The sequence below is a fragment of the Equus caballus genome, chromosome 3 (assembly GCF_041296265.1).
Source record: "Equus caballus isolate H_3958 breed thoroughbred chromosome 3, TB-T2T, whole genome shotgun sequence".
NCBI lineage: Eukaryota > Metazoa > Chordata > Mammalia > Perissodactyla > Equidae > Equus > Equus caballus.
In genome coordinates, this window is record NC_091686.1 from 45,976,181 (window position 1) to 45,997,444 (window position 21,264).

The 21,264-nt window shown below is 42.7% G+C and overlaps 1 pseudogene; it reads left to right on the forward strand.

The window, feature by feature from the left end:
* Positions 1 to 11,457: 11,457 nt before the first annotated feature.
* LOC111772840 (alcohol dehydrogenase 1-like) lies at positions 11,458 to 20,129 on the forward strand (annotated as a pseudogene).
* Positions 20,130 to 21,264: the final 1,135 nt, after the last annotated feature.

Genomic DNA, 21,264 nt, shown 5'->3' on the forward strand with positions numbered 1-21,264 from the left:
CCATTTGTTGAAAAGACTTTCTTTTCTCCATTGTATGCTCTCAGCTCCTTTGTCGAAGATAAGCTGTCCACAGATGTGTGGTTTTATTTCTGGGCTTTCAATTCTGTTCCATTGATCTGTGCACCTGTTTTTGTACAAGTACCATGCTGTTTTGATTACTGTAGCTTTGTAGTATGTTTTGAAGTCAGGGATTGTGATACCTAGCGTATTGTTCTTTATTCTCAAGATTGCTTTAGCAATTCGGGGTCTTTGGTTGCCCCATATGAATTTTAGGATTCTTTGTTCTAATTCTGTAAAGAATGTCATTGGGATTCTGACTGGGATAACATTGAACCTGTAAATTGCTTTAGGTAGAACGGGCATTTTAACTATGTTTATTCTTCCAATCCATGTACATGGAATGTCTTTCCATCTCCTTATGTCATCATCCAATTCTCTCAGAAAGGCCTTGTAATTTTCATTACATAGGTCTTTCACTTCCTTAGTTAAATTCACCCCTAGGTATTTTATTCTTTTTGTAGCGATTATGAATGGTATTGTGTTCTTGAGTTCTTTTTCTGTTAGTTCCTTATTAGAATATAGAAATGCTACTGATTTATGCAAATTAATTTTATACTCCGCAATTTTGCTGTAGTTGTTGATTACTCCTAAGAGTTTTCCAATGGATTCTTTGGGGTTTTCTATATATAAGATCAGGTTGTCTGCAAACAGCGAGAGTTTCTCTTCTTCCCTCCCTATTTGGATTCCACTTATTCCTTTTTCTTGCCTGATTGCTCTGGCCAGGACTTCCAGTACTATGTTAAATAAGAGTGGTGATAGAGGGCATCCTTGTCTCATTCCTGAGTTCAGGGGGATGGTGCTCAGTTTTTGCCCATTGAGTATGATGTTGGCTGTGGGTTTGTCATATATGGCCTTTATTATGTTGACATAGTTCCCTTCTATGCCCATTTTCTTCAGAGCTTTTACCATAAATGACTGTTGAATCTTGTCAATTGCTTTCTCTGCATCTATTGAGATGATCATGTAGTTTTTATTCCTCAGTTTGTTGATTTGGTGTATCACGTTGATTGATTTGCAGATGTTCAACCATCCCTGTGTCCCTGGTATGAATCCCACTTGATCGTGATGTATGATCCTTTTGAAGAATTGCTGAATTCTGGCTGCCAAAATTTTGTTTAGAATTTTTGCATCGGTGTTCATCAGCAATTTTGGCCTGCAGTTCTCTTTTTTCGTGGTGTCCTTGTCAGGCTTTGGTATCAGCGTGATGTTGGACTTGTAGAATGTGTTCGGAAGTGTTCCATTCTCCCTAATTGTTTGGAATAGCTTGAAAAGGATAGGTATTAAATCCTCTCTGAAAGTTTGGTAGAATTCTCCAGGAGAGCCATCTGGTCCGGGGGTTTTATTCTTTGGGATGATTTTGATTGCTGTTTCAATCTCTTTCCTTGTGATTGGTCTGTTCAAATTGTTTGCTTCTTCTTGAGTGAGCTTTGGGAGATTGTAGGAGTCCAAGAATTTATCCATTTCCTCTCGGTTATCCATTTTGTTGGCATATAATTTTCGTAGTATTCTCTTATAATCCATTGTATTTCTGCAGAGTCTGTTGTTATTTCTCCTCTTTCATTTCTGATTTTGTTTATTTGAGCTTTTTCCCTTTTTTTCTTTGTAAGTCTGGCTAGGGGTTTGCCAATTTTATTTATCTTCTCAAAGAACGAGCTCTTTGTTTCATTGATCCTTTCTACCGCCTTTTTCGTTTCGATAGCATTTATTTCTGCTCTGATTTTTATTATTTCTCTCCTTCTGCTGACTTCGAGCTGTGTTTGTTCTTCTTTCCCTAATTTGGTTAGGTGTAGTTTAAGATTGCTTATTTGGGATTTTTCTTGTTTGTTAAGATGTGCCTGTATTGCGATGAATTTTCCTCTTAATACAGATTTTGCTGTATCCCATATGAGTTGGTATGGCATGTTATCCTTTTCATTTGTCTCCAGGTATTTTTTGATTTCTTCTTTAATTTCTGCAATGATCCATCGCTTGTTCAGTAGCGTATTGTTTAGTCTCCACATCCTTGTGCCTTTCTCAGCTTTTTTCTTGTAATTAATGTCTAGCCTTATAGCACTATGATTGGAGAAGATGCTTGTTATTATTTCAATTTTTTAAATTTGTAGAGGCTTGCCTTGTTTCCCAACATATGGTCTATCCTTGAGAATGTTCCATGCGCACTTGAGAAGAATGTGTATTCTGCTGCTTTTGGATGAACTGTTCTATATATGTCTAGTAAGTACAATTGTTTTAGTTTTTTGTTTAGCTCAACTATTTCCTTGCTGATATTCTGTCTGGTTGATCTGTCCATTGATGTGAGTGGGTTGTTGAGGTCCCCTACTATTATTGTGTTGTTTTTAACTCTTCCTTTAGGTCTGTTAATAGTTGTTTATGAACATTGTTGCTCCTGTGTTGGGTGCATAGATATTTATAAGCGTTATTTCTTCTTGATGCAGTGTCCCTTTGATCATTATATATTGTCCCTCTGTGTCTCTCTTTATCTGCCTTAATTTGAACTCCGTTTTGTCTGATGTAAGTACTGCAACACCTGCTTTCTTTTGCTTGTGATGAGCTTGAAGTATTGTCTTCCACCCCTTCACTCTGAGCCTGTTTTAGTCCTTGGGGCTGAGGTGTGTTTCCTCATGGCAACAAATTGTTGGATCTTGTTCTTTAATCCATTTTGCCACTCTGTGTCTTTTTATTGGAGAGTTCAATCCGTTTACATTGAGGGTGTATATTGATACATGTGGGCTTAATGCTGTCTTTCTGTTGCTCGTTATCTGGTTTTCCTGCATTACCTTTGTTTCACGTCCTGTGTGTTTTGGCCTACCCATTGACTTCTGCAATTTCTTATGCTGGGTTTCCTAGATTTTTCCTTATTTATGTTTTGTGGCTCTGTTCTGTTCTTTAGTTTAGTGGCTACCCTGAAATTTGTGTTTAGAGTCTCATGTATAATATAGTCTATTCTCCAGTGGTCTCTTACTTACTTGGCCTAGACTGATTTAGTCCCTTTGCTCTTCCCCTCCTAAATTATTATTTTCATCTCTCATTCCAACTCGTGTTATGAGTTTGTAGTGAGAGTAATAAGATCATCTGTACTTTGGTGGTTTCTTTACCTTTATCCTAATGCTATAGTTGAATATTTGCTCACCTATTCTGGTTCTATCTATCTGTCTCCCTACTGTGTGGTTTGTGACCCCTTTCTCCCTTTTTTCTTTTTTCAGGTATGAGAGTCTTCTTGAGGATTTCTTGTAGTGGAGGACTTTTGGTTACAAATTCCCCAAACTTTTGTTTGTCTGGAAAAGATTTAATTTCTCCCTCATATCTGAAGGCTATTTTTGCTGGATAGAGTATTCTTGGCTGAAGATGTTTATCTTTTAGAGTTTTGAATATGTCACTCCAATCTCTCCTAGCTTGTAAGGGTTCTGTAGAGAAATCCGCTGAAAGTCTGATAGGAGTCCCTTTGTAGGTTATTTTCTTCTGTCTTGCTGCCCTGACTATTCTTTCTTTGTCTTTCATTTTTGCCATTTTTACTACTATATGCCTTGCAGTACGTCTTTTTACATTGACAAATCAAGGATATCTGAAAGCTTTCTCCACACACATTTCTCCCTCAATCCCTAGATTTGGGAAGTTCTCTTCTATAATTTCCTTAAGCACACTTTCTGCTCCATTTTCCTTTTCCACGTTCTCAGGTATTCCAATGATTCTTAAATTCTTTCTCCTCATTGAATCCGCTATTTCTCTGATATTTTCCTCATTCTTTTTAATTCTTAGTTCTCTTTCTTCCTCTCTCAGGAGCCATTCAGCCTGTCTATCTTTGATTATGCTAATTTTCTCCTCTATGATGTCTACTCAGGCATTCAGGACATCCGTATTGTTTTATCTTATCCATTGTATTTTTCATCTCTAGTATTTCTGTTTGATTCTTCTTTATAGATTCAATCTCTTTTGTGAAGTAACTCCAGAACTCGTTGACTTGTTTCTCTATCTTTCTCTCTACTGCATTGAGTTTTTTGATGATAGCTACTGTGAACTCATTTTCACTTAGTTTACCTATTTCCAAGTATCAGGACTTAATTCTGTGTTTTTATTATTTTCCTTCTGGTCTGGGGCTTTTATAAATTGCTGGATGGTAGAGGAGCAGTTTTTGCGCAAGATGGTAGTATTCGGTTGCAGTTACGGCCTGTTGCCAATAAATGGGGGTCGAGAGCCACCCATTCTGAGCTCTCCACCTTCAGGCAAGATGGCGGCACCCAGCACAGTTTGGGGAGGAGGGGCACTTTCTCTCACGCACCAATCTGGATTCCGATCAGCTCTCGTTCTCTAGTCTCCTGGGTCCCTGCCTTCATGGGGTCCCCGCGCATGGAAGCTTTCCCCCATCAGTAGGTTTCCACTGCACCGGCAGCGGGAGTCCTGGATGATCCCCAGGCACATGGCCCCTCCCCTGCTCCTTCCCTCTCCTCGGGCAGTGATCCCAGCCTCTAGGGGAGGGAGTGAAGTTCTCTCCTACCCCATTCCAGCTCCTCCGAGGCTGGCTGCAGCCTCTCCATCCTCCGTGGTATTGTTTCTGTAGTTCTCTGAAGGTCTGGCATTAGGATTATTGGCTGAAATTCATTTTTTTCAATCCTTTGTTGTAGTTTGCAGAGCAGAGAGTCCCGGGTCAGCTCACCCCGCCATTTTGCTCTGCTATTAGGTGCTTATTAAACTCTGCTTAGCCCTCCTGAAACACCGCCTCTGCCATGGGTGTTTACTTCAGGAAATTTTCATAAGTTCCTTAAAAGCCTTAGTGTCCTCATCTGTAAAACGTGCATGACAATGATACCTACCTTCTGTGTTAATTTTAAGGATTGAATTAGATGAGACATTGTACACCAAGTACCCAGCAAATTACGCACTCCACGAATATTGGATATTGATTGATAGTAACAATTTGTGTTTCTCACGGAAAAGAACCAAATTTTTAAATTTTGAGGAGAAAACTCTGCACTGCGGAATGATTTTTAGTTTTAAGATATTTTTATACTGCTACAACCATGGCATTTGCATTACTTTGTATAATTTTAAAGTATTATGAGCATTTGGTGTTTCTGCATCATCTCGGTAATTATATTTTGCTTCTGCCAAGCACACCATCAAAATGATATAAAATAAGTCACCAAAACATTTGTGGGATGTTCCGATTGTTTGTAGTTTGGCTCTCACAGAGAAGTCTGGAGTGTGTGCCTTTGTGGTTTTGGATTTGGCTTCTCTTAGATTATTTCTCAAGACCCTCGAGAGCTAAACAAACAAAGGGCCCCATGCTGTTCTTGCTGGCAGGCCCAGGCTCCATGGCCACGGCAGCCTTGGCTTGCATTTCAGCTCCCGTGACATCTTCGGCTTCAGTGTTCAAATCAAAGTGGAGTGCTAAGCGAGCAGTAATGGTTTTGAATGTGGGTGTTTTTCTAAATTGCTCTAGGAATTTAACATCTTGGTCCAGATTTCTGTTAACTGCTCCCAAATTCCCTCCCGCACTCTTCATTTTGCACCTCATCCTTCAACATGCTTTAAAGTCTCCAGACTATTGATGCACATATGTGAAATGTTACATTTTTTCTCTCTAGATATTTTTACAGTAATATTAATCTCATTATTTTGCCAGGTAATTTAAGTGCCCAAATGAAGGATTTGAATGGAGGGTTGTTTCCTTCCAGTTAGAATATTCTTTCTTGATTGCTTGTAAATTGCAAGGCCTCTAGGGAAAAGGAGACAGCAGGGTATCTTGCAGAAATGCTGGTTCTTCCCTCACAGCTTTGGAATTAAATTCTGGCAGTGCTCACTGTTAGCTGTGTGCCGCTGTCAGAGATGCCTGTCCTGGCCTTCCTGTTGATCTTCCGAGAGCGTTTGTGGTAATTTGTTACAACAGCAATAGAAAACCAATACGCACCCTATTGTACCATGGCCACCTGGGGACTGTGGTGGTCACATCACCCTCTCTGACCACAGCCTGCAAAGGTCCTGTATTTTAAGAAGCCCTGTGATTAGACTGGGTCCACCTGGATAATCCGGGATAATCTCCTCATCTCCAAATCTCTGATTTAATCACAGCTGCAAAGCCCTTTGGCATGTAAGGCAACATATTCGTAGGTTCCAGGGATTAGGAGTAGACTTCTTTGGGCACCATTATTCTGCCTTCCACAGTGGGGCTCCCCAACTCCAGCTGAACCAATCATATCTTCTCCCTGGAGAATCTAAATTTAGAAGATGGCGCTTGGGTTGAAATGTTCCAAAGAGGTGGGCTGGGTTATGGAGAGAAAGAGAATGAAAGAGAGAGAAGCAGAGGGGAGTGATACCCTGTGACCCTTTAGGGATTGACAGGGTTACCTGAGGACGTTCCAGATGTTCTTCCAGGACTGTTATGGCCTTCTTCATATTGGAATGCTGACAACCATCAATTGTGTTTGCCTTGCTTGTCCCTCCTGCCCATCTAAAATTCCTGAAGGCAAGACGTGAGAGCAGAGCACTTGCCAGATGGTATCAGAAGATGGCCTGCCTCTGTGGAGTTTGTCCTGATGTGTTTTCATAGGTCACAGAGCCGTGTGTTCATGGAGTGATGGAAGGGCATGATTGGGCATCAGGGCTCCAAAATCATTTGGGCCTTAAAAGCAAGGTGGTAATGACTATAATTCCTTCAAACCCTAGGCCTCCAGGTATGGGAGATGAATAACAGGAAAATGTATAAAAGAGGGTATTAAGAGAAAATAATTAGTTCAGGATTCGTTGTCCATGCTATTGATTCCATCTGTATCTCTCAATTCCAATTCATCTTTTGAGATAAGTCGTAATAAAATATCATTTGTCAAGGCTTCCTGGATTCTCAAAGTATAATTCACTCCTTCAATTTAGTCAGCAAATATCTGAGCACCCACTATGTTGCCAGGCATTGAGTAACTGCTGAGAATGCGCAAATAAAACACAGGGTGGGGTCTTCTTCTGCTGAATTCCACGTTGGAACTCTCCTGGCACTGCCCACTTCCTAACTGGTATGGGGGCTTCTCTGTCCTGAGGACCTAGTGAATCCCGACCCCACTGCTAATCTGCAAGCACTCAAAGAGGAGGCACTGGATGGTGCTCATTATGGGATTCCTCATGGTTAGCATATGCCCTCCCTAAGGTGAGGGAGCACAAGAACTCAACAGCTATTTATTAAACACCTGTTGCATACATGGTAGGAAATGCAGTTGAGAACATAAGAGAAATTTAAGAAGGCCTTGGACCATAAATTTCCAGTCAAATTTGAGACATTGATCTCTACATTAAATATAAAGAGCAACAGAAGAGTCCCAAATGGTCCCAAATGTCACAGGAGGAATGCTAGTGCTGAAAGAATGACTATGAGATGGAGCTCCATATCTCCATAGTGGGGCACTTTGACCTATGTCTCAAGGTTTCAGTAGGATTTGAATGGACCAAGAGGACATAAAAGAGGAGAAGGAACATGATGACACGATGATATAGGGCTAAATGAGGAATGGATTTCTGCTCGGGGGACAATGTGGACACAAGCTTGTAAAGAACCTAGACCCTGTATTAGGGAATATGCAGGGGTAAGGTAGATGAGAAGGTTAGCATCCAATTATGAAGGGCCTTGAATGAGAGACACGAGACATGGGACTTTCACATTTTCTTCAGTCCTTTCCAAACTGGAAGCAACTTGAAATCATGGGACCACCCTGCTTCTCTGGTGGGTGACTGTTCCTCAGGCCTCAGTCGTTTCTCAGTGACCATATAATTAAAGCTCAGCGAACTAGTCATGAAATTCTTCCCTTCACAATCATTGAGAAATATGTCCTTTATGTTAATTTGTCCACCTTGACAGACTACATCTAATTAAATAGCTGACTGTACGATGGGTTTTATGAGGCCTCCAAATATGGGTGAAAGACAACTCAAACTGCTATTCTCTGGAAACCGTGCTCACACTAGTTACACTGAACAAAGGACAGTAGAAATGACCCCCGTTCTTCAAGATTATTCCAGTCTACCTCAAATGCCTGCTCCTCTACAAAGCTTCCTCTGAGTCCTTCATTCAGAACAGCGCCTCCTTCTCTGTTCCAAAAGCACTAATTTATACCCATAACACGGCCCTTCCCAGAGAGGCTGACACGTACGAGACTTGGTTGTCTGTATGTCTTTTTTCCCCATAGATTGTGAGCTTGCTTTTATGGGTAATCAATGTAGCTCATATTTATTGAGGGTTGTCCTATCTGTCAGGTTCCCTGATAAATGGTTTAGAAGGATTATCTCATTTGTTCATCAAACTACCCTTTCAGGTGGTCCTATTAGTTGTCCTCATTTTATAGATAAGGAAACTATGGCCAAGGACAGTTAAATAATAAATCCAAGGTCACATAGCTAGTAAGGACAGGGTCTGCCTGAACCCAAGGCCATGTCATAATCATTGCCCCATACTGCCTCTTGGAATGGATAGAGGCAGTCTCTTACCCATCACTGTCACCTCACTCTACCCAGCTGAGTGTCTGGAACAGGGAGGCACTCAGTCAATGCTGCTTGGTATTGTATCTCATGGAGCAGAAATGCCAGGGACAGTGAGCACCTTTGCTGTGACTGACTGGTGTTTGACTTCTCTGCTGTGAAACAGAGAGTGCTGGAGCATATGTCAATCTCTCTATTGAAACGTTTTGACTGGTAGTAGCTCTACCATAATAAAATAGGGACTGATATGAATCAGTGTCAATTTAACCCAACACTGAAGTTCAGGACTGAAAATAGCTAGGCAAATGTAATCCCTCAATTAACTATCATTAGGGCTGGCCTGGTGGCAAAGTGTTAAGTTCACACATTCCGTGTTGGCAGCCCAGGATTCGCCGTTTCAGATCCTGGGTTCGGACATGGCACTGCTTGGGAAGCCATGCTGTGGCAGGCTTCCCACATACAAAGCAGAGGAAGATGGGCACGGATCTTGGCTCAGGGCCAGTCTTCCTCAGCAAAAAGAGGAGGATTGGCAGCAGATGTTAGCTCAGGGCTAATCTTCCTCAAAACAATAAATAACTAAAAAATAAAAAAATCAATTAACTATCATTAAACAGCCCTGGGTAGAGATTCAAACCCAGTTCTCCTATATCGAAGTGGAAGAGGAGAAAAAGGGGAAGAAGAAGACAAAGTTTTACTCTGTAGTTTTGACTTCTGTGTTTCTTAACTCAAATCCAACCTAGAAACCGGCCTCTACACAGAAAACAGGTGACAAAAAGGGGTGTGCACGCTAAGTTCCAAATGAACTATACAAACAAAAATCCCCTCATTAGTTGCATGAAGAGAGAGACAAAGAAGGGTGGAGCCCACATCCAAGGAGTGTAGGAGAAAGCCCCCCACTCAGACAGGAGACAGAAAGAGAAGCAGGGAAACGGGAAGATTCACGGACTAATAAACAGACTGGTCTGGCGGAAGCAAAAAATTGAACAAGGAGCCTTAGGGACTACACAAACACACACAACATCTTTTTATTGGCCAAACGTTGGGGAGATAGACCCTCACGCACTGACCCACAGTTGTGGCTAGATGACCACCTATGGAACAGCCTTAGGAAATGCTAGGAATTAATACCTTTGGAAGAAAACAAGTAAATTATAATAGCCCAAAATCCAAATTTATCTGAGTATCTTATTATGGCTCAGTTCAATTTCTCTCTTTTTATATATTAGTGCTTTTCACTTTAAAAAATCTCTGTCTATAAACCAGTAATTATGCAGTTCACGTCTCTGAAGCACTGAGTATTTTCCAGGCACTGTGCAAAATGTTGCCTATACAAATAGACCTCATCACACGGCCTTCTCTCCTGTGTGTGTCTCTGTGTGTCCTCTCCTCTTCTTATACAAACAACAGGTATAATGGATTTGGGGCCCCTGCTAATCCCGTGTGACCTCATTTTAGCCTAATGTAACTAATTATGTCTGCAACGGCCCTATTTCCAAATAAGGCCACATTGTGAAATTCCAGGAAGACGTGAATCTAGGAGGGACACTATTCAACCCAGTATAGTCCTTCCTCTGGCCTCCCGAAAATTGTATCAATCCCCAACCCACGTGTAAAATTCAGTTACCTCACTCCAGTATCCCCCAAAGTCTTAACCTATTTTCGAATCAACTCTAAATTCTAACTCTCATCTAAATATCTTCAACTCAAAAGTTCCAAATCTTACTCTGTAAATTGGGTATAGGCCAGACTCTGGGTATGATCCATCCTGGGGCAAAATTCCTCCCTATCTGTGAACCTGTCAAACCAGACAATGGGTTACAGGCTTCCAAAGTACAATTGTCACCGAACCAAAGTGGGTTCCCTCCTGGCGAGTTCAATCAGACCCTCCACCAGAAGTTGTTGTCTCACAAAGAAAGGTGCATTTGTGGCAAATAGGAGACCCTGAGGAATCATTTCCACAGTCCTGGCTCCCTGAACAAAGGGAAGCAGGGGCATTTATTTTGGATGGGGAATGAATATTCAAAAGGGAGAGGTGGGTATTCGCTTGCACAGGCTCAGCTGGAAGACATGCTTCCACATAGACTGCAGCTTACGGTAATATGGCCTCAGCTCCTGTACAGAGCTTAGCAATAAAATAAGGCTCAGGCCATAGGCGTAGCTCTCGTTGTGAGGCTTGGTCTGGTTCAGGGTGGTTGGTGATTGCATCTCTTGACATAACAAAAGGAAAAGGAACAATTTGGAAAGACAAAATATCCAAACCCACCCTTGACTTCCTTGGGGTGACTAGTCAGTGACACAATGGCAGGATGGGCATAGGATAGACATTTCCATTCTGAAAGGGAGAAAATGGAACGAATAAAGGACCTCTGGTCTAAAGAAAGGTCTCACCACAGCAGGGTAAGTCCATTAGGTTTCAAGGCCTGAGAATAATGTTCTAGGGCTTGATTCGCCCTCTGGCTCCAGGGAGGCTCTACCCTCTGGGCTTGTCTCTCTGGCCTCTGCATCCGCAGCTCTACCCTCAGTCATTGTTCCTTTGTCTTGAAGGGTAGCACATGTTTGTAGCTGACTAGTTCTATCGCCCTTTGTCTTGCAGTGGAATCCTGGAAGTCTGACAGCCATTCTCCATTTCATCCTGTCTCTGGCCCGTCGGTCCACATAGGCAGTGTTTCTCTGGGATAATAGTCTCAAAAGTCTCGTCGTTTTCTGTGTCTGTCAAGAGGGTCCACACGTCACATAGAAGGGAGTTTCACAGATCCTTCTTGGATAACCTCACTTCTACTCCAGGCTTCTGCTCAGATAGTTGACTAGATCCGTGAAAAACACAGCTGACCTCTTCAGCAGAGGTTTGTCTAGCCGCACCCTTGGCCCTGTTTCAGAGCTGCACATTCTAGATCATTAATTGCTGGTTCCTTTTTCCGCATGTTGATCTCCAATGGTGTAATAATTATTAATGACTTTCGGTGTATAAAACTATAAATATTCCATCTAGTTTGCCCAGAAGCAGAGTGGAAGAAGTGAAGTTCTCTTGGGTATACCTATAAGACACCACGGGAAGCTGAAAATTCATCATGGACACTTTGGGTAAAGTAAGTACTGCCTTTAAATTATATCTACATCGACTTCAATAGTTTCACCAGAAGCGCACATTGAAAGAAAGTCAGGACATCATTTCTCCAATCAGATTCTCATGGAATGTGACGACAATATCCAGTGTTTTCCCACCTGTGGAAACTCATGGACACTGAGTCCCACTGCGGGGAAAATAAATGGCTAGAAATTTCTTGGGTGATATTAGCTCAAGTGCCAATCTTTAAAAAAATAAATAAATAGAATAAAAGTATGATTACAAAGCATTTTGAAGTCCTGGGAAAGTGCTTATGAGCAAGTAAATGGTAAATGTTCAACATATGGTGGCAGTTATTAGCAAAAAAGCTAATACAAAATTGCTTATATGACATGATCTTAATTATACAAAAATAATTTTAAGAGACTAGAAGAAAATATGCTAAAATTTAAGCAGCTTGTGTCTGAACGTGCAATGATCCCTGTTCTGTTTCTTTATGATGGTTGCGTTTTTACAAATTATAACAAATAAGCATTATTTGTAGGATCAGAATAAAAGTTAAACGTTATCACCAAATGATGTCATTTTATTTTCCCTGTGTCAACAGACAATCACATGCTGGGCAGCCATTGCCTGGGAAAGAAATTCTCCTCTTTCCATTGAAGAAGTGCAGCTTGAGCCACCAAAGGCTGGGGAAGTTCGTATTAAGGTAAATTGGACTCTTTTCACCTTTACTATTGAAGGCAAATGAAAGGAAATCCTGTTTCACTTTGTATATAAAACACATATAATTTACATTTTTGGTCTATCTACTTTTCTTAGTAAAAGAAGAATTTTTAAAACTGAGATAAATGAATAGAGTTAATGAATGTTTGCAATAGTCTTAACAATTGTAAAATATTGATAGTTCACTTACCTGCTATCATCTTTATTTCTTTTGCTGAGGAAGATTTGCCCTGAGCTAACATCTGTGCCAATCTTCCTCTATTTTGTTTGTGGGTCACCGCCCCAGCATGGCCACTGACTGACGAGTGGTGTAGGTCAGCACCCGGGAACAGAACCTGGGCCGCTGAAGCAGAGCCCACCACACTTAACCACTAGGCCATGGGGCCAGCCCTATAATTATTTTTTAATTATTGAAATTTTTACTCAAATTATATGACATCATATGCCTATATACTTCACAATGTGACTTAAAAGGAGTTTTAAGTGTTAAGGTCTCTTCATTTTTGAGGGGAAGAGGACAAGGGAAGCATTTCCCTATACTTCAGTGATACAAAGTTGGTGTTAACAAACACATGCGCAGTGACCAACACACTAATTATGTGTGTCTATCACTTTGTGCTCGTACATTGAAATAACCTCAGAATTTGTTTGAAAACGTGGACCATGTGGTAAATTTCGGTTTCCAGGAGTGAGCAACTAGGATCCATGATGGCCTTTAAGGTGATTTGAAAGAGTTAACAATGAATTCTTGAACAGAGCTCAGACCAGCGCTGGGGAAACACTGACCTCTCAAAGGCCCTTGCCACTTTCAAATCAATCTCTCAATCAATGTGTCTCGAAGTTTACAAAATCACTAAATATGCAAGGTTAAGAGTATATTGCTTAGCATCTTACTAAACATTAAATTTCCCTATCTCCTAATTTAAGACCAGGACATTCAACACTTGATTTGGTGAATGCAATGAATACTGAAGTATCTAGTCTATAAGTATCTAATCAAAGCAGCAGGCATAGGAAGACGGTTAGAAGATTAACAGAGAAAAGGCATGAACACAGTTGGAAAGATGCCAGAGGGAAAAGACAATGGAGGGGAAGAGGGGAGTAGACAAAGATGGGTGCCCAGTGAAAGACAAAGCAGGAGAATATGGGAACTAACACTAGATAAACATCAACTCCACGTCTGGTGTCACGCTAAGGACTTTGTTCCACCAAGGAGAGAAGGGAAAGAGCAAAGTGACAAGATCGTACACAAAGGAAGGAGTCTAGTAACTGAGTGCTATTCAGAAGCTGTATTTTCCTATTTATCATCCATCCAAACAGCATTTAACTAGTGCTTGTGTGTACGGGGTCACCATCTGATGAAATGCTTACTAGTTAATTAGCCAATAGTCTCTGTTCTGATACTGATATGTTTCTTAACTATAAAGGTTACACCCTAAACAACAAATGCAGAACAGCCCCCAAGGGGGAAGCTCAGCAGCCAGGACCTGAGCAACCTCACCCCGAGCCCTGGACAATCGAGGTTCAGGGCTGGGTCTGCCCCCAAGGACAGACGGCCCCCCTCGAGCTTACACTATGGAGGCTTCTCACAGAGTTGCACGTTCTTGTTTGGTGTGTAGGACAAAACTAGTGAGATTCTAGCCTGCTGTCTACCTAAAATAACTTTTCCAGCCTTCAATAACGCCTTGAAGCCTTTTTAGGGCTGTGGGAACCAAAAGCAAAGCATACTTCTCGCCAGCATATCTTCTCGCCCACTTGCCACGATCACACCACGGGTGTTCCCAGGGTTCCAGCAGTAAAATGCTGGCTCCCCCACTGCAGATACTGGGAAACTGGTCAGTATGTTCGAACGTAGGCTTTTCTGGCCATATTCCAGGCAGAGCAATGATGCAGGGCCTATGGGACGTGAAATGCTTCCTTTTTATGATCAGTGGAATTCGGTGGGGCCTATCCACAGACACAAAAACTGAAGCCATGAACTAAGATGTTTTAAAGCTTCTCAACATCAGTTCAACTTTGCAATGGATAGTTTCCTTAATTTAAACTCATATTCCACTATTAACTTAAGGAATGTTTTCAATGTGCAAGTTTAAAATTTCAAAAATCTATTTCCTAGAGCAGTGGAGAAACGCTCCACTATGTTGGGCCTAAAATTCAGTGTTTCTCAATGGTGGTCTGTTGACATGTGGTCAAAAAGTTCTTCGCTGTAATTGAGTGGCCCTCACATTGCAAAACTGCTTGGTGACAGGTTGCACAGAGTAGATGTCAAAGGAGCTAAGTTTATTTCCAGGTCTGAGCGTGCGTCCTGTGACTTTGGGCAAGTCATTCTAAATCTTGGACTCTCCCTTTCCTCATCTCTAAGTTGGGGGTGATAAGATTTGCCCTGTATTCCTCTGTGTTGTAATAGGAATCCAGTGAGATAATTCATGTTAAAAAAGGTTTTTTAAGGGGCCAGCCCTGCGGCCTGGTGTTTAAGTTTGGTGTGCTCTGCTTCAGAGGCCTGGGTTCAGTTCCCAGGCACAGATCTACACGACTCATTGGTAGGCATGCTGTGGTGGTGACCCACATGTGAAATAGAGGAAGATTGGCACAGATGTTAGCTCAGGGTGAATCTTCTTCAGGCAAAAAAAGAAAAAGATTTTTAATGTTCAGTATCAGATAAACGACAAAGAAAACTTCCAAAGCAATTGATCCTTGGTCACTTAATTCCTATGCAGATGACATCTTCAGGGATATGTGGTTCTGATAATCACATACTGAAAGGATCACTCCCGGGGAACTTTCCTTTAATCCCAGGCCATGAAGGAGCTGGAATTGTGGAGAGTATTGGTGGAGGAGTAAGCTCAGTGAAACCAGGTAGGAAATGGGGCCACAAAACCAAACAGTCTGCCCAAGAGCTTCCCTTGCACAGAGGATGAACTTAAAATGCAGGAACATGTTTACAGGAGAAATAAAATGGTTTGCCTCCAGCTTCTTCTAACTCATCACGTATCATGGTATTAAATGTGTCCAGGGATTCCAAGAGTTGCACAGTTTCCCTGCTGTCATCTGGAGCAACCCAGAGGGGCAGTGGCTGAGCCAAGCGTCTATCCATAGCCAAAGGAGAGCTGAGGTAGGACCAGTGTCCTTCTAACAGATTGAAAGCCCCTTAGGGGCAGGAACTGCTGCTTATATATGTTTGTGTCCCCCACATGCTTAGCACAGTGCCTGTCCCACGGTTAGAAGGCACTGAATGTTTGACAAGTGAATGCAGGTTCTAATCAACTAGAACATAGGACTTCAATTTTCATTGACAGGAGGATAGCTACATTTCAAAGAATCAAAGTAGCAAGTACATGCTCTTCCCCAGGCATTTCAACAAGGATCTTGGCATGGCTGTTGTCAGCGTGTCTGAAATGCTCAGAGTGGGTAAGAGCAATCACGCAGATCAAGACAGCCCAGAAGCTCGCAGTTTGGAGCCAGGCACACGCAAAGAGCTGTAAGCAAGTGCATGGTCAGGACATGCACGAAGCCGTCAGCAGGGTGCTCATTCAGCGAGTGGCTCTGGAGCGCCTGCCGTGCGGCGGACATTAGGCATAGTGGGAGGGACCGAAGTCAAAAGGCACGGTCTCCACATCTCCGAGAACGTGATACGAATAGGAAGGACAGAACCTCTACGCTCTCTTTGACTAGAAAAACCCCAGTGGAAGTTTTGTGGAAAATGCTGAGCGTTTGAAGGGAAAGGACAAGAGAGCAGAACTTCTCCTGAGCTTGAGATCCAGTACCTTTGGAAATTTTTAGGGCCACTGGAGCTAGGATATGCCTTATCTAAACTTAGGAGAGATTTCTAATGCCATCTAAGCCCTGCAAGAGGCCAAAGGCAATTCGATTGTGTGTTATAAAAATTTGTAAGGATCAAGATAAAGACAACGTTGTAGGCCTCTCACCAGGCCTTTGTAAGTCTGTGATGACCGTGTCGATTAGTTATCTTCACCCTAGAGCCCAGGAGGGCCAGCTAATGACCAGATACAAACATACTCAACATCCTCTCCAGAACTCTGACACCTAAACCCACCCTCTGTTGTAGGTGTTCCAGAAGCAGCCTCACTCTGCAGGGAGAGCGATTCCTTTTATTCTGTGAAGTCTGCCCATCTTAGAACTTAGACTCACTGGAGAGAGCATGCCAGAGGCCTGCTGCGGGTCAGCGTGCCATCCCAGGGTGGGAGCTCAGTGAACGAGCCATCCTGCTATCTAGCCGGGCCACCTTAGGAGGCTAACAGCCACTGTGGGAATTTAAACCCTTCAAATGGCAAACAAAAGGGTCAAGCCAGAGACCTCGCTAGGGTTCATGCCTGGTTTTATTATTCACTTTTCAGAGTCAGCGGAAGCAGACCTCCAATGATCCACCCAGCAGGGAATCTTGCCACATTTTCACCCTTCGCCCAAAGAAAAATGGAATTTCTGAAACCTTGTTATATGGCTTCTCCTTCACAACAACCATGGGCAATATTATACTGGCTGCCGTAATCTGTCCACAGCAAGCTTTCTAGCCATCCTATGAATTCTTCATAAACATGCTATTGTGTTTCTGTTCCAATATTATATTAAACTAATGAGCACATTATTTTTTTCCATATGTAGGAGACAAAGTCCTCACACTCGTTGTTCCACAGTGTAGAGAATGCAATTCCTGCTTGGCCCCCAAGGGAAACTTCTGTGAGAAGCAAGAGTGAGTAGATTTGCCCCTGACTCTCATTAAATCGCTTATGTCGGGCAAGCATCGCTCGGCAGCTAAGAGTGCTCACTTTTCTCTTTACAACTGCACGCATCTGTGCCGTTGCCTGTGCCTGCATCTGTGTCACCGCGGAATAGCATTCTACCTTCTTCTGGATTGATGCTGGATGGGACTAGCAGATTTACCTGCAAAGGACAAAAGATTTATCAAGCTTTCCGCACAGGCACGTTCACTGAATACACTGTTGTGCCTGAGATTGCAGTGGCCAAAATCGATGACGCTGCTCCGATGGATAAAGTTTGTCTCCTAAGCTGTGGGATGCCTACAGGCTATGGGGCTGCTGTTCACTCGGCCAAGGTGAGAGAGCTGTCTGTGTGTTGGTGTGCGCCATAGAGATTTGCCTGCAAAACATCCAAACTAGGTCAGATCAGGCCAGATGTTTCAACCGGTGTATAGTTTCAAAAGGCTCAATGGTGCAGTTGATTTGTTTATTTTCCTAGTTACACATGTGTCCTGTCCAGGTGTGGTTCCTAATACAAACATGTCTTGTGGACTTGCAGGTCACCCCGGCTCCACCTGTGTGGTCTTTGAACTTGGAGGAATCGGCTCGGCCATCGTCATGGCCTGCAAAGCCTCTGGTGCCTCTAGGATCATCGGGGTTGACATCAATGAGGGGAAATTTCCCCGGGCAAGAGCGCTGGGCGTCACTGACTGTCTCAACCCTCGGAAGCTCAAGGAGCCCGTCCAGCAGGTGGTGGTGGAAATGACGGGCTTTGGTGTCGACTTTGCTTTTGAGGCCATCGGACTCGTTGAGACCATGGTGTGTGGGCTTGGGGCACGGTGAGTAGATGCTTAATGGGTGGGCACACGTTCAATATTCTCATGTAGGTAAGTATAAACTCTCCTGAATATACCTTTTGGAACTGAGGGCCCCAAATCTAAAAAGAGAATGTAAATTCCTTCGACAGCATTCATTTTAAAAGGAAACGCCGTATACACTTAAAGATATGTCATTATAGTAAACAACGTTAAAACATGCTAAAGGCCACAATAGCAGTATTCCCTTTTCTTTATTCCTAGCTCTTTCTTCATCTGTGCTTTTATATTTAAGTACGAACATTGTTTACTTTACATATGATAGGTACGTGTGTCCTGTATCAAAACCATCAATTCATTTGAGAAATGAGCTCCAATGCACCAATGTGTTAAGTTCTAGGGATGCAAGAATGAGTAAATAGGCACCGTATTTGTGGATTTTCCGGTTTAGAAGAGAGAAGGTAGGCATTCACCACATTTCAGGGTGTGCCTAATGGACTCTGCTGAAGAACAAAGTAGAAGGAGTGACAGGTAACAGGAAAGAGACAAACAAGGCACAATGGAGGCAAGGGGCAAGACACACACATATATATATATTTGTTTTGTTTTGTTTTAATAGAAATGAGCAGGACAGAGAGTCGTGGAAAGCGAGAGAGTCAGGCGAAGAATACAGTGTGTGGCCTTCGAGACAGCAGGAAATTTTATTTAGTAAACACGTGGCACTTGCCATGTGCCAGATAGTTTTCTAATGTTTTAAGAATGATAAATCGCTTAATCCTCATAACAACTCTATGAAGTAGGCAGCATTCCTCTTCTTACGAATGAGGAAACTGAGGCATAGGGAGTTGAGTAACTTGCCTGAGGTCACACGGCTAACAGTCTGTGCTCTCTACCACTACACTCTACTGGTTCTCTGATGAGATCCCGTCACTGGTGGGGTGGAAGCAGAGGTTGAAGCAGCCTCAGCGCAGGGAGGGGTTCGAAACTAGGAGCTCCATGACTCGCTCCAGCTGTGGCGGGAGCTGTTGGGATGCATGTGAATGTGCTCATGGTCGATGTTCTGCTTCTCAGATTGCTGCTTGGAATCCTGCCACCTGAGCTACGGTGTCTGTCAGATCATTGGGTTGGCTCCATCCAATTCACAGCTTTCTCTTGAAGCACTGATGGTTGTCTCTGGGCGGACACTGAAGAGCGTGTGTTTGGGAGGTAGGTCAGCGAACAGAAGCGATCGGTTGGCTTCTCTTGTGAAAGTTTTTGCCAATTTGTGGAAACATAGAGGTCAGAATTCCTCTCCTTGGGGAACAGCTCCAATGGTTGAAGCCTCCAAAGACTGCTCCTCCGACGAATGGGCACATTTTATAAAGCAATGTTAGTTAATTTCATTAAATGGGTTTTTTAAGTTTAAATAAAATTTTTACCTTCTGCAAAATAGTTTTTGGTTTGTTCCAGCATTTGGAATAATTCAGTCAGCTTCGGTTCTGCACTGGTGGGTCAAAGCTTAGTGTACAATTTCAACAGCAGTACCTTTTGGGTGATGATATGCACCAGCCTGGTGTGTCAGCACTGGTTTTTGTCTTCCCAGAGAAGCCCTTGTGTCTGAGAAATATCAACCAACAGCTTTAGTAAATTAACGTTCCCATCTCTGCCCACTCTTCCGATGGTAACTTCTCAGGCCATCTCTGTGTGTTTGAACAGAGAGACAGTTCTACAATGGTAAGCCCAGGAGATGGGTGGGAGACTCCTAGTTTAAAGGGCCATGTTGCAACTCAGTAATGTGTGAATATTGACCCCATTTTTCTCCAAAGGAGTTCCAGGTAACAGAACTGTCTGTAGCAGCCACACTTAGCAACAGCAGTCATTGGCTTCTGATGTACAAATGAATTATCTTTCATGTTCAACGGCAATTTTTCATAGGAATACTTTCTGCATCTCCATGACGTATTTGATTTTTTTTTTTGATTTGGTATTTCTCAAATCTCATTACAATGGCCTTTTTGTTTTGCAGGTTATAAAACCAGAGACTGTATTCCCCAACTAGTGACTGATTAGCTGCAAAATAAAATTAACATAGATCCATTAATAACACATCAGCTGCCTTTTGACCAGCTCCACAAAGCTTTCAAGTTGTACCATGCTGGAAAAAGATGAGTGTTTTATTTGATGATCTGTACCCTGAACTCACAGAGAAAATGACTCCTTAAGCATTTCCCAGTGGTTTTGTGAGAAAGACATGGCTACTTGGACCTTCAATATCTTCCGCCCTGTCCACCTTATTCCCTGCTGTCGCCAGGATGAGAAAGAGTCTTCCCTGCAGGCCCCTCTTTGGGAAAGAGCCACATCAACCTGTTTCGGAGAAATGTTTAAGAAGTCAGTATAGCGCTAAGAACTACTCTACCCCACATGAGCCATTATGTCTTCTTTTCCTGGTTAGAGAAATGGTCCAGAATAAATGAGTTCACGTCACTGGAGTCATGAAACCTTGAAAGAAATCTCACAGGCAGAGGTTTAGGCTCCATGCAGGGCAGAAGTTCTTTCTAGATCAATTCTGACAGACGGGCAGATGCTTCAGCCAGCACACGGCAGGGATGGAGCGTCCACTCGATGTGTTCGTTCACTCCTTCAATGTGTATTTGGCGATGGTGCACTGTTTGCCAGGACCATCCTAAGTGCTGGAGACAGTGGAGAATAAGCAACAAGCAGTAAACAAAGAATTACTCCTGAAAGGAATACTTTGATTTTCTCAGTCGGATCCCAAGCACGTCACCCTTTCATATTCTCTCCCCCAACTCTATCTACATCCTTTGCTTGTTTAGTGATTTTTTTGACATTTTAAATCTGTCTTTAAATATACCCTGCTATCCCCTGTCGATTTTTACCTTACATGTAAGGCCATTTAAATCAGGAATTAAGAGCCAGGAAAACGCATCTGAAATTTTAGAAACAGATCATGGAGGGTGGGGACAGGGGATCTAGCAGGCAGTAGACACATTGCAAAAGGAAAGGAACCAAGGAACCCATGTTTTCTCCCATAATCAGACATGGGGCTACATTCTTGGGCTGACAGAAGCTGATCCAAAGCTATCACAGAAGGTTTGAAAGTCTCTGTGATCATGCAGCCAGAGGGAATGGTGCTCAAAGCTGACGCCTTCCTCTCACAGCTGATGTTGGGTCCTACTTTCACGAGTCAATATGGTGAAATTTTGTGTGGGTGAACTAGGGTGAACGTGGAGCTGGCGGTGGAGATAGGTAGGCAGTGCAGTCTCTCAGGATACGGTGCATAATTGCTTTGCTGAAATCACTGTTTCTCAAGCAATTCAATCATTTCCTTATTGCACTTTTATGTTTCAGCATCCGCTGTGTTCTGCTCTTCTGAGATTCCACAGGATAAAAGGGGCAAGGGCATCCTTGGGGACTTCCTTCCTTTCCTGTTTCA